The sequence below is a fragment of the Triturus cristatus genome, chromosome 7 (genome assembly GCF_964204655.1).
Source record: "Triturus cristatus chromosome 7, aTriCri1.1, whole genome shotgun sequence".
In the NCBI taxonomy this organism is placed as follows: Eukaryota; Metazoa; Chordata; class Amphibia; order Caudata; family Salamandridae; genus Triturus; species Triturus cristatus.
In genome coordinates this window covers 172,569,515-172,583,976 of record NC_140590.1, presented here as the reverse complement: position 1 = coordinate 172,583,976, position 14,462 = coordinate 172,569,515, and positions in this window count along the sequence as shown.

Genomic DNA, 14,462 nt, shown 5'->3' with positions numbered 1-14,462 from the left:
CATAAGTTAATGTGTACTGGTAACAATGAGGAATACTGTTTTGTTCCTACCATCAAACCATGAGTCTGTGTGCAGAGAAGAATTGTTGACAGAGATTTAATTTGTGTTGCTGTTGAAAAGTAAGACTTGCAGTTGAAAGAAAAGGACAGCTTCTTTTTAATTGTGATGGTTAGGATTTAGCAGAAATCACTTTGAAAGAAAAGAGGAAAATGGTAGCACATTTGAAATTAGCATTAGTTCTGTAAGAATTGCAGTCCCAGGAAAGGGGCAGCCTGTGTTTTGTGCCTACCAACACAGCATGAGTCTGTGTGCATATAGGAATTGTTGGCTGAGATTTAATTTGTGAAGTTGTTGTTCTGTAAGGATTGCAGACCCAGGAAAGGGGCAGCCTGTGCTTTGTGCCTACCAACACAGCATGAGTCTGTGTGCATATAGGAATTGTGGCCAGAGATGTATTTTGTGTTGCAGTTGTTCTGTAAAACATGCACTTGCAGGAAAGGGACAGCTTGTTTACTTCAAATGTGGTGGTTAGCAGTCATCAGAAATCACTAAATCGCAAATGAGAGGCAAAAGCTACAACATTTGAAACCAATAGGGTAGATTTTCAATTCAAAATAGCAAAGGCACAGGTATTTGCCATATATTCAAAACTGAAAATAACCCTTAGCACACATGCACTGTTACATACATCCCAGCAGTCTTCATGCAGTTTTGGAAGTCTCTTTGCTCATCTGTCTTGTACCAGACAATACGCAGTCTCAAGAAACAAACTCTTGGCACACACGCAGCAGCTTCTCTCACACTCCCATGTGTAGTACTCAGGTCTGTGTGGTGTTTCAGATAGCACTGTGTAACGCAAACACATTCAACGTCATCAAGGCACATTTCCTTTGCTCTAGTGTAGTCACTCACCCAGATTGCACATGCTCATGGTATGATGTAGCTGTTAGGACATGTGGTCTTTTCTGCCTCTGTGATCTAGAAGAAAAATGTGTCAGGCTGTAACAGTAATTATCACTTGTTCTACCACAGTAGTAAATGTGCTTTGAAATTGCAAATCAAATTCTGTTTTCTGCTTAGACGCACACTATGAGGTTGTGTGCGCACAGGAATTGTGGCCAGAGATGTAATTTGTGTTGCAGTTGTTCTGTAAAACATGCACTTGCAGGAAAGGGACAGCTTGTTTTCTTCAAATGTGGTGGTTAGCACTCAGCAGAAATCACTTAATCGCAAATGGGAGGCAAAAGCTAAAACATTTGAAACCAACAGGGTAGATTTCCCTTTCAAAATAGCAAAGGCACATGTAGATGCCATATGTTCAAAACTGAAAATAACCCTTAGCACACATGCACTGTTACATACATCCCTGCAGTCTTCATGCAGTTCTGGAAGTCTCTTTGCTCATCTGTCTTGCACCAGACAATACACAGTCTCCAGAAACACACTCTTGGCACACACGCAGCAGCTTCTCCAACACTCCCATGCGTAGTACTCAGCTCTGTGTGATGTTTCAGATAGCACTGTGTAATGCAAACACATTCAACGTCACCAAGGCCTCATTTAAATTGATCTAGTCTAATCACTCACCCTGTAACACATGGTCATGGTCTTAAGGAGCTGTTAGGACATGTGCTGTTTTCTGCTTCTGTAAATGATAAGGGAAATGTGTCAGGCTGTAACAGTAATTTGGTACTATTCAGGAACACTGTTTTGTTCCAAAAAACATAGCATGAGTCTGTGTGTATACAGGAATTGTGGGCAGAGATTTAATTTATGAAGTTGTTGTTCTGAAAGAAATGCAGTCCTAGGAAAGGGGCAGCCTGTGTTATGTGCCTAAAATGATGATATGAGTCTGTGTGCACACAGGAATTGTGGGCAGAGATTTAATTTATGAAGTTGTTGTTCAGTAAGAATTGCAGTCCCAGGAAAGGGGCAGCCTGTGTTATGTGCCTAAAATGATGGCATGAGTCTGTGTGCGCACAGGAATTGTGGGCAGAGATTTAATTTGTGAAGTTGTTGTTCAGTAAGAAATGCAGTCCCAGGAAAGGGGCAGCCTGTGTTATGTGCCTAAAATGATGGCATGAGTCTGTGTGCGCACAGGAATTGTGGGCAGAGATTTAATTTGTGAAGATGTTGTTCAGTAAGAATTGGAGTCCCAGGAAAGGGGCAGCCTGTTGTGTTTACACAAATTATCCCTTAGCACACATGCATTGTTACATACATCCCTGCAGTCTTCATGCAGTTTTGGAAGTCTCTTTGCTCATCTGTCTTGCACCAGACAATACACAGTGTCTAGAAACACACTCTTGGCACACACGCAGCAGCTTCTCCAACACTCTCATGTGTAGTACTCAGCTCTGTGTGCTGTTTCAGATAGCACTGTGTAATGCAAACACATTCAACGTCACCAAGGCCTCATTTACATTGATCTAGTCTAATCACTCACCCTGTAACACATGGTCATGGTCTTAAGGAGCTGTTAGGACATGTGCTGTTTTCTGCTTCTGTAAATGATAAGGGAAATGTGTCAGGCTGTAACAGTAATTTGGTACTATTCAGGAACACTGTTTTGTTCCAAAAAACATAGCATGAGTCTGTGTGTATACAGGAATTGTGGGCAGAGATTTAATTTATGAAGTTGTTGTTCTGAAAGAAATGCAGTCCTAGGAAAGGGGCAGCCTGTGTTATGTGCCTAAAATGATGATATGAGTGTGTGTGCACACAGGAATTGTGGGCAGAGATTTAATTTATGAAGTTGTTGTTCAGTAAGAATTGCAGTCCCAGGAAAGGGGCAGCCTGTGTTATGTTCCTAAAATGATGGCATGAGTCTGTGTGCGCACAGGAATTGTGGGCAGAGGTTTAATTTGTGAAGATGTTGTTCAGTAAGAAATGCAGTCCCAGGAAAGGGGCAGCCTGTGTTATGTGCCTAAAATGATGGCATGAGTCTGTGTGCGCACAGGAATTGTGGGCAGAGATTTAATTTGTGAAGTTGTTGTTCAGTAAGAATTGCAGTCCCAGGAAAGGGGCAGCCTGTTGTGTTTACACAAATTATCCCTTAGCACACATGCACTGTTACATACATCCCTGCAGTCTTCATGCAGTTCTGGAAGTCTCCTTGCTCATCTCTCTTGCAGCTGACAATACATAGTCTGCAGAAACACACTCTTGGCACACACGCAGCAGCTTCTCCAACACTCCCATGCGTAGTACTCAGGTCTGTGTGTAATGCAAACACATTCAACGTCACCAAGGCCTCATTTTCTTTGCTCTACTCTAAACACTCACCCAGGTTGCAGATGCTTATGGGAGGAAGTAGCTGTTAGGAAATGTGCTCTTTTCTGTCTCTGTAAACTATAAGGAAAATGTGTCAGGCTGTAACAGCAATTATCACTTGATCTACCAGAGTAGTAAATGTGCTTTGAATTTGCAAATCAAATTCTGTTTTCTGCTTAGAAGCACACCATGAGGCTGTGTGCGCACAGGAATTGTGGCCACAGATATAATTTGTGTTGCAGTTGTTCTGTAAAACATGCACTTGCAGGAAAGGGGCAGCTTGTTTTTTTTCAACTGTGGTGGTTAGCACTGTGCACAAATTAGTAAATCACAAATGAGAGGCAAATGGAAAAACATTTGAAATTAATGAAAAGAAAAAAAAAATATTTTAATGAATTATAATTACAAAAAGGAATTTTTTTTAAGTTTCTTGCAGGTATTGCTGAGCAACAGTGAAAAAAAAATGCCTTTAAGGACAAGAAAGAGGAAAGAAAAGCAACAACAAGTATATCTGGACAAAACTGGGAAAATAAAATAGGAGGAGAAGCTGGTGATGGCAAAAAGAAAAAGTCTACTGGTAAGCAGAGTAGAGATTTCTTTAAAAAGATTTTCAAAAAACAAAAAAATGGCAAAAATAAATGTAAAACAAACAGTGTTTTATGTACAAAGCAACAACAGAGTCAACAGCAAAAAAAAAAGCTAATGTACAATCAGAAGTATGTCAAACTGATTTAACACGAAAATTAGATTTTAAAAACATTCGTCGAAAAATGTTTCAGAGAAGAGTGATGTTGAATTTGCTAAAGGATGTGAAAAAATATAAGAAAAAAACTAAATTTATTAAGAATTTTTTTTTTATATAAAATATTGTAAGTAAGGCTTTGGAAATAAAAAGAAAACTTTTTATTCTAATTTTGAATAGGATGCGTAGATTAGATAAATTAGTGAATGCAATGAAGTCACAAAGCAAAAGGAAAAGAGAAGTGAAAAAAAGTAACTTTTGTAAAGTGTTCTTGGGAGAATGGAAACACAGTTCAAGTACTGAACCATTTTTTAATGAAGAGAGTTATCTTCAAAGTAATAGTTTGTTGCATGCAGTTGACACCAATGGTAGAGCATATGAAGTTAAGGATGATTGTGTGATGGAAAAAGAGAAAATGGTCCCAAGAAATGAGGAAGAAGTAATGGCTGCTGAGGCTATGGGGAGACGTTCAAAAGCCCCAGTGTACACTTGGAACTGTAGTAGTATTTGTACTGTGCGTCAGGAATCTATTGATAAATTACGTGACTTTCTAAGAGAATATAGTAAAAAGAGTGTAAAACAGAAGATGAAGGTCCTTCAAACACTAGATCCATGCAGAGTGAGAGAGAATACTGGTTTGCAGGGACATTCTCTGGCTTGTCTATCTAGAAAAGTGTGTAAAAGTGTTTTTCATCATTTTAGGATGCTGGCTGTTCATCATACTGAAATGAGAAAGTTTGTGAGAACATTGTATTTTGCTAAAAGTCCAGCAGTAAAGTTAAATGAGTTGAATAATGCTCTGTTCCGTGGATCTGTATCAGATGTAGTGAAGGTTACTGATGAGATTCAGTTTTGTTACTTTGGTCCAGAACAAGAAAGTGCAGAAAAGGACACAGTTAATGAGGAAAATGAGGAACAGAATGTAGAACTCATTATTACTAAAAATTTTGAGGATGAAATGACAAAATTTACTATCATCTCTAATGAAAGACCAAATATTACTTGTATTTGTTGCCGCAGAAGTCATTATAAAATTCAAACAAGGAATGTTGATCTGTATAAAAAAAGTGAAAATGAAGATAATTATAAGTGGAAGGATTTTGCAACATATATATTTCTTGAAAATTGTTTTGAATTGGGTGAAGATCAGCGTATTTGTAAATACTGTTATAACAAGTTAGAAGAAAATAGAATGCCGACCAGAGCTGTACATAATAATTTAGAATTGGATGCTATTCCTGCCGAATTTTCTGAATTAAATACATATGAGTCTATACTCATTCAATGTGTTCATCCATTCCAGACCATAGTACGTATGGAGCCCAAAACTGGCAAATTACCTCCTTCTGATTTACTGAGAGGTTTAAAAGGAAGAGTGGTGTATTTGCCCTTGGATTTGAAAATAAATATGGAAACTATTGATGCAGATACTTTGGAAACTGAACCATTAGTTATTCTGGTTAATGGTGTACCTACAAAGAATAAGAAGATTTGGCAGGAGCTGGTAGATGTACGGAAAGTACAAAGAGCAAATATATATTTGAAAAGGAATAATAAATGGTATGAATCAATTTATATAGATGAAGAAGAAGAAGATTTACAAGAAGACACAGAAACACCAACTGGTCAAATTGAAAAAGTGGACAAGTCAAAGGAAGAAGAAATTTATGAACATTTTAGCATACATCCTCTTCATTCAAAAGAAGTTATGGGAGACACTTGATCTGTTTCAGATGAAGAAAGCAAAAGGAACTCCCGTGAGTGTATGGGAGAAGAGCTTGGAAGCTCGATGTTTTCCTCAGCTGTTTCCTACAGGAAAAGGTGGACGATACGATGAACGCCCAGAACAGATTCCAGCTTCTGAGTATCGGACTACAAGACTATATGCTGAAGATTCAAGATTTCGTCAAAGTATTCCTTATTTGTTTCATCTTTTATTTGAAAGCGACTTGTCTGCATTATCTTATGAAGTAAATCACATTTTAAAAAGTGGAGTACATCTACATAAAGTGTCTGCTAATGATTTTATGGAGAAAGTGCAGCACCGAGATGATCATTTGGAAACACAACTGATCAATCTGATGGCTTGTCAGCGTGGGACAAATGAATATTGGTACCGACGCCATGGTGAATTAAAATGCATGTTACGGAATTTAGGAACTCCTACATGGTTTCTAACCCTAAGCTGTGCCGAGTACGCTTGGGATGATTTACTGGATTTTCTAGGAGAGGCAAATTCAAACATTAAAAACATTGAATACAAGACAGCAGGAGAACTGTGCTCATTGGATCCAGTTAATGTTTGCAGATATTTCAATCATAGATTTGAGGCTATGATGTCCTTCATCTGCAATAAAAAAAATCCACCTCTTGGAGAAGTAGTGGATTTCTTTTGGAGAAAAGAGTACCAGGCAAGAGGTGCTCCTCATATTCATATGCTGTTGTGGATCAAGGATGCCCCAAAGTTTGGAACAGATGCTGATGAAGCAGTGTTATCTTTCATGCAACATGTGCTATACCTAAAAGCACAGAAGAGAAAAAGTTAAAAGAACAAGTTTTACGTTTCCAAAGTCATCGGTGTGGAAAATACTGTCGACGGAAGTACAAGACCAAAGATAAATTCTACACAAAGTGTCGATTTGGATTTCCTAGACCTGTTCTTTCAAAAGGAAGAGTCAACAGTTTTATGTCAGCTGTGCGACATACTATAACCAGAAAATCTCCCAAAAATACATACAACCTAAAAAGAAAAGAAGAGTCAAAATTTATAAATGACTTCAACCCAGTAATTTTATCCATGTGGAATGCTAACATGGATATTCAGTATGTGGCAGACAATTCTATTGCTGTTGCTCGGTATGTCACATCTTACATCACTAAATCTGAGAAAACAGAATTGAAGGAAATGTGGGAAGAGATTTCTCACGAGAAGACTGTCAGTAAGAAGCTGTACAGTTTCAGTTTAAAGATGTTATCGCATCGAGATATTGGATCCTACGAATGCTCAGATAGGTTATCATCTGCAAGTCTTTACTCGAAATCCATTGGAATAATTTGGGTAAGCTTAGGCCTTGCAGGAATGAGAAATCGGGTACTGAAATCTGTTGGAGAAATTGAATATTTGGCCGAGAATGACCCAGAAAGTACAGATATTTTGAAAACAAACATGTTGGACACATATTACCCAAAAAGAAGAAATCATCTTGAGAACATGTGTCTCTATGAAGTGCTGCAGAACTACATTTTTTCACGGAAAGCCACAGAAGACATCAACAATGGAAAATATAAAGTCATTGGTGAGGAAGGATGTTTGGTGAAGCAAACAAAAGGAAGTTTGATAAATCACAGGAAGCTGAGTTGCGACACTACTGACAAAAAGGAATTTTACTACTTGGCTCTTTTACAGCTGTTTAAACCATGGCGTTCAGAGGACGAACTACTGGGAGAATTTCAAAGCTATGAAGATTCTTTTAATGCTAGCAAAGATAGCATAGAATGCAGTACTTTCACAACTTATGTCCAAATGTTAAATGAAGAAAATGAACAGGAAGCAAAATTTGCAGCTGAAGTAGCTAGAGACAGTTCTCAAGACAGCCAAAGTTCAGGAACACTTAGTCAAGATCCCCTAGGACAACCAATCATAGAAAATGAAGCTGCAGTAGCCATGACTGAAGTAGAAACGGCTATGAATCAAGCACAGGAAGATTCAATCGACTTACTAAATCTGGAACAACAACTGAATGAAGAACAAAAACAAATTTATGAAGAAGTCACCAAAAAAATTGATCATGGATTACTACATGAAAAGAAAGAGTGCTCATGCAAATCATTTGAACCAATCAGGATGTATGTGAGTGGACAAGCTGGAACTGGTGAAAGTTTCTTAATAAAAGTCATCAGAAGCTACCTACAGCAAAAAACAGCTTCAAATTTGTCTTGTGTGGTAACTGCTCCAACTGGGTTAGCAGCCTATAACATAAAAGGAATTACCTTACATCGCTTGCTAATGTTACCAGTGGAGCATGAGAACAAAATAGAATACCACAAGCTAACTGGAGAAGCATGCTTCGAAGTTTCAAGAGTGTTGAAGAAGATGCAAGTTCTCATTATTGATGAGGTGAGCATGGTTTCAAATTTAATGCTTGCCTTTGTGCATTTAAGAATGCAACAAATTCTTAAGAGAGACTATGACGTGTTATTTGGAGGTAAACACGTCATAGTTTTTGGAGATCTTTTACAGCTCACTCCAGTTAAAGGACAACCAGTGTTTAATACTGTGACACATGAAGACACGAAGAAGTCATTAGGAAGCATTGGTAATGCGAATATTTGGTCGTTCTTTGAGTACAAAGAACTCACTACCAATATGAGACAAGCAAACGACGAAGATTATGCAAGTATTCTGAAAGATATCAGAATTGGACTACTCACAGAAGTTGGCAAAAAAGCATTACAGAGTCGGTTGCTACATAATTTATTTCCAAATGAAGAAATAGTTGCAGAGAAAATATACCAGAACATTGCAGAAAAAAATACTGTAATCTGCTTAATGCCAACACTACGTGAGTGCTCAATTTTCAATGAGGAACTTTTGAAATTGGAAAAGGAAGAGATTAAGAAAATGGAAGCAGAGGACAAAATTCAGCATGAAAGTATTACTTTTAAATTGACAGGCAAACTGAAAAATAAATTGGATTCACTAGAGAAGAACATTTCCAAAACAGCTGGATTAGAAAAAAATCTATATGTTTGCATGAATTGTCGAGTGATTTTAAGGAGAAATTTGGATGTAGAAAAAGGTTTAGTGAATGGAGCTATGGGAAGAGTTGTGGGTTTTATTAATTATCAGAAAAAAGAAGGAATTGAATGTTTAAAAATAAAATTTGATCAGATAGAAGAAGTCAAAGACATTTGTCGTTGTTCAGTTCGTTTCATGCTTGTGAAAGACTTATATGTACGTAGGAAGCAGTTTCTGTTTTCTCTAGCATATGCTGTAACTATTCACAAGTCTCAAGGATTCACTGTAGATAGTGCTTTTGTAAACATTGGTTCTACTGTGTTCAAAGAAGGTATGGCATATGTTGCTTTGTCACGAGTGAAAACATTATCTGGTTTATTTATGATAGACTTTGATGACTCAAAAGTTAGTGCTGATACAAACTGTGTAAAGGAGTATAATAGATTAAGAAGAACCTATGCTCCTCATTTAGGTCAGTATCCTGTGATTGAAAAACATGTTGTTTCTCGGAAAAGGAGATTTGAAAATATCTGTAATGTGGATGAACAGAACAAAAAAAAAGGACAGTGATGTGATAGCAAGGAAAAAGAAAAAGGACAGTGTTGAAGAGGTTGTTGGTTGCCATTTTGAAAATAGCTCTGGTGTCAACTGCTATGCAAATGTAGTGCTGAATGTTGTATTTTATCTTGAAAAGTTGCTAGAACAGATAATAGTAAATCATGGAAAAAGATTGTGTTCTCTGCTGAGTCTCCTTTTTGAGAAGCTGAGTACTGATAAAAACTGAAATAGAAAGTGCTACTGATGTTAGAAATCTTTTAGATGTATGTTGTGGTTCTACACAGTTTAAAGAAAATGTCCAGCAAGATGCACAGGAATTCTTAATATATATTTTGAGTGTACTTGAAGATGAAGGAGTAGAAGTAGAAAACTTATTTGGTGTCTCTTACAAATGGGAACATTGCTGTGAAAACTGTATGAACACATGTAGTAGTAATGTTGATTCAGAAAGGTTCATATTTTTACCATTACCAGAGAGTAAATCAGTGACTTTTAGTAAATTAGTTAAAGATGCCAATCACAACATGGAATGTTCTGAATGCAAATCTGACATGTTTTCCACGTTATTTTTACAGAAATATGGTCAGTATGTAATTTTAATGATGCAACGTTGTAGAGCTGATGGTTCAAAATTGGAAACTTTAATAAAGAAGTTTACAGGACAACAATTATCAATTTCTGGAAAAACTTTTGTTACAGTTGCAATAATTTTTCATGAAGGACCTACTGTAACTTCTGGACATTACACAGTTTATCTTAAATGTGAAAAAGGCTGGACACTGTGTAATGATTCCCAATTGATTTTCAAGCAACGTTTGCCTTATGATTTACCTAATTCTTATTTAATTTTTCTGAAACCTAAATTTTGAAAACTAAAAACTGCATCTGAACAAAGCATTTTTTGTAATTTTAAAGGATTATAATTGAAGATATCACTTAAAAAGGATTTTGAAATTACTATTTGGCCTAAAGGAAAAGTAATAAAAACAATTGTGGACTCCTTTGACAGAAATTATTTTGGCATGTGTGCTTTTGCGACAAGGTTTAAAGACGGTTTGTCTAGAAAAATTTTATTCATCTAGAAAAGTACTTGTAATATATATGTAATATTTCTAACAAGGTATATTTAAGTGAGGAAAGTTTTAGGGCTTTTTTTAAACAATCTTTCAGATTGTTTTTTTTTTGCGCGCTGTTAAATGATGAATACAATTCACTATTTTAAGTGAAAAATAAAAAATTCTGAAAACAGCAAAAAAAGGGCAAAAAATTGCTTTGTAAAATATGTAAAAACATGTAATGCTTTTTGTAATGTATGATTGAATATTAATACTTTTTTTCTTTTTTTGCAGAACTGGAAAGAAAAAAAAAAAAAATTCTGTTCCCTTGCAAAATACTTTAAAAAAAAATGTTTCAATTTTTTTTTTTTTTTTTAAATAAGTGAAAAATATTAGTATTTCTCAATCCTCCCTTTTCATGCTTCCATTTCTTCACCTCTTTTTGTACATTAAATTTAAAAAAAAAAAAAAAAGAAATCCCCCCCAATCATTTTTTGGGTTTAGTTTTTAAGTGGCTCTTAAAAGAGCCCTTGAGTTAATGGAGGGAAACAGGAAGAGAAAAACGAAAAAAAAGAAAAAACATCTATGGCCTACTGCACTCATGCGCATCAAATTTTCTCTGAATGAGATCAAGACTGGTCTCACACACAGAAATAAGTTTACCGCAATCAGTGCAGCGTGTGGACAACCTCGCAAAACAAGGTGGTCCAAAACGAGGTGTGGAAGAAGGCAAAGGCACCACTGCAGAAGAAGTGCTCGGCTGAGCTGCCGAAGATGTGCTCGGCTGAGCTGCTGCAGATGTCGTCGGTTGAGCAGGTGGAGGGTTTGCTCCAGAAGCTCGACGAAAAGTCACTGGATGCATTTTGTCAACATGCCTCAACATAGTGTGAATGCTAAAAGAATACTTCTTGTTAGGATTCCCACGTGACAAGATTTTTTGACAAAGTACACATGTAACTTTAGGTGCATTTACCTTTTTTTGTCCCTCTGGAAAAGTGAAAAACTGCCATATAAAGCTGTCTTTCTGCTTCCTGCTCCTCTGCCTCTCAAGAGTGTCCTGGTCACTGTCTGAAGATGGTTGCTGTTCAGCCATTGTCTCTCAACAACAGAATAGCTCCTTCTCCAAAGGAATCAGAACTAATAATGAGGGGAGTAGGTGTGGTTTGGGAAGAATCTGGAACTGAAAGTACTTCAAACCAATCAAAAGTGATGATTCTTGATCACATGACTTGCCATGAGGGGATTGGGTGTGGTGTTGAAACAATCAGAAACTGAAAGTAATGATAACCAATAAGAAGTGTTGTTTTATTATGCATATAACCCGAGGTGCGCGCACTGCGTAAGCTCCGAGCACGCACCTCATGATTACGCATGCGCGAACGCGTAGGAGCGCATGTGTATACGTCATATGCGCGTACGTAGCGCGCATACGTTGAACACGCGTATACGCGAACGTTATTGCGCGTAATTTAAGCGTATGCGGAAGTAAACCGCGTGGAGCGCGTAGGACGCACGCACGCATGCGTACGTACGTACGTACGCATACGTACTGGGTGCGCGCTCCCAGCGCACACTATGACGTATATATGCGTATGTAAATAACGTACGACGGTATTCGTAAAAAACTTACGAAATTGTACTAGGAGCGCCCTCAGAGCGCGCACCCCAAGAATTTATATTAAAAAAAAGTGGAGAAAAATTAATTGCAAAAATTAAAAAAAACTGTTCAACTTTATCCTAATTGAAATTTTTTTTAAAAAGCAAAAACAAATAAAAAGATACAGATAATATATAAATGAATACATAGGAATTTTATTTTTAATATATAAAAAAAAAAATTTCATTAAATAATTCAAAAATTAGCATTTAAAAAACCGTACAAATTCACTGAAAAAACCAAAGGTTTCACACACATTATAGTTAGGAATTAGCATTTAAAAAACCTTGCAAATTCACTGAAAAAACCATAGGTTTCACACATGTTATAGTTAGCTGGACATTTCTCTCATACAAAACCAATGAAATTCCCCCGTTATAGTTAGTTCAGCTAACTATAACTCGCGCCCCCACAATGCACTGCTGATGACGTCACATATTACATCACTCATGACATGGTCAGTGACATCACTCATGACATCACTGATGACATCTCAAATGACATCACTGATGACATCAACCTTGTGATAGAGTGGCAGACCTCCTCTCACCCTAATATAACCTTTGATACACACATTCAAAAATAGAGACTAAAATTTTCAAAACAATCGACATACCAATATCAGTTACAACAACCTCTTCAGTAATTGTAAGATCCACATACACATCCACTCATTCACCAACAGTCCTGTACAGTCACTCATCATATGTACTCATACACCTATACATCCTGTTACACAATGCCTCTCATCCATAGAGTTACTGACACACATAGTCACTCATGAAAATAAAGAATCAAACATACATTTACTTGCATATACAGTTATACACACACCACCACACTTACTTTTACGGGAACTTACACATACTTAGTCTTTTAAACAATCACTTATAGAAACACATACTTATTCATACAGGAACTCTTTCAATCTCTCACTCTCACATATACTCACTTATATACACCAATAGTCACATATACTAGTTTAAAACATATGTAGTTACTCATAGAGACACTATTGAGACAGTCATTCACTCACTAACACACCCATACACACACTCATCCACCCATACAGTCCTGCAGACATGCTGTCTTCAACACATACAAACAGTGAGTCACTCATTCATGCACCTATGCACTACGTAATACCCCCCACCGAACCATACACACACTCACACTGATACTAAAAAAAACAACTAATAACCTATATAGACACCCATGTAGCTACTCACCAACCCATGCAGCCACTTATACACAAAGTGAGAGACTGATACAGATATTTACATATTTAAACATTACTCACTAAGCAATGTATTCACTATGATACACTTAATCAGTCAGTTATACAATCAATTTTTCAAAAACAAATCATCCATTTAGACACTTATATACCCATTTATTCTTCCATCGACCTTGAGATATACATATATAAAACATATTTAATTTTCAGAAAAAGACACATTCACTGGATGATGTCATCAGTGATGTCATCAGTGATGTCATTTGAGATGTCATCAGTGATGTCATGAGTGATGTCACTGACCATGTCATGAGTGATGTAATATGTGACGTCATCAGCAGTGCATTGCGGGGGCGCGAGTTATAGTTAGCTGAACTAACTATAACGGGGGAATTTCATTGGTTTTGTATGAGAGAAATGTCCAGCTAACTATAACATGTGTGAAACCTATGGTTTTTTCAGTGAATTTGCAAGGTTTTTTAAATGCTAATTCCTAACTATAACGTGTGTGAAACCTTTGGTTTTTTCAGTGAATATATATATATATTTAGATATATGTGCTGAAGGTGCAGTTCTAATGGGCACGGATTATTCTAGAGGGCAAATAGTTTAATTGGATGCACAATACAGTCAAGCTTACAGCTCTGTAAGGTTTTGTAATGTACCGTTTGCAATTATAATATCATCTATACCTGGTTTAGTATCCAGGCTAAGGGGTGGCTGGGTGACATTCTGGTGTTTGCGGTGGTCAGCCGGCTGGCAGGCCTTCTAGATGGAGGATTCCAACTCGGGTCTGTCCAAGTAAGGGTTTAAGTGACAGAAGTTGGCACTGGAATACAATTTCACAAGTTTGTGGAGCGGCAGAACAGAAGGGGCTTGTGTTCGACCTCCTGGTCACAGGTTCAGAGCCTGGTAGGTCCACTTAGCATTTCATCCTTCAGAAGTCGATAAAACAAGTACCATTGAGTGGTAATAATAACCATATTATTCAGCGCCAAGATACCATGGGGTGAACGTAGTCACAATTAGTCAGAAGTGGAAATTTTAAAGGGATTTTGTGAAATGCTGTGGGCTCACTCAGCTGTGCAGTAAGTGAGCGTTTTGCACAATTTCCATAGGCCGGAAGGGTGGCGCAGGCAACAAGTTTAACCCAGCCGAATCAAAGCAGGACAGTCTGTGTCTGATGCACAATAGACATACAT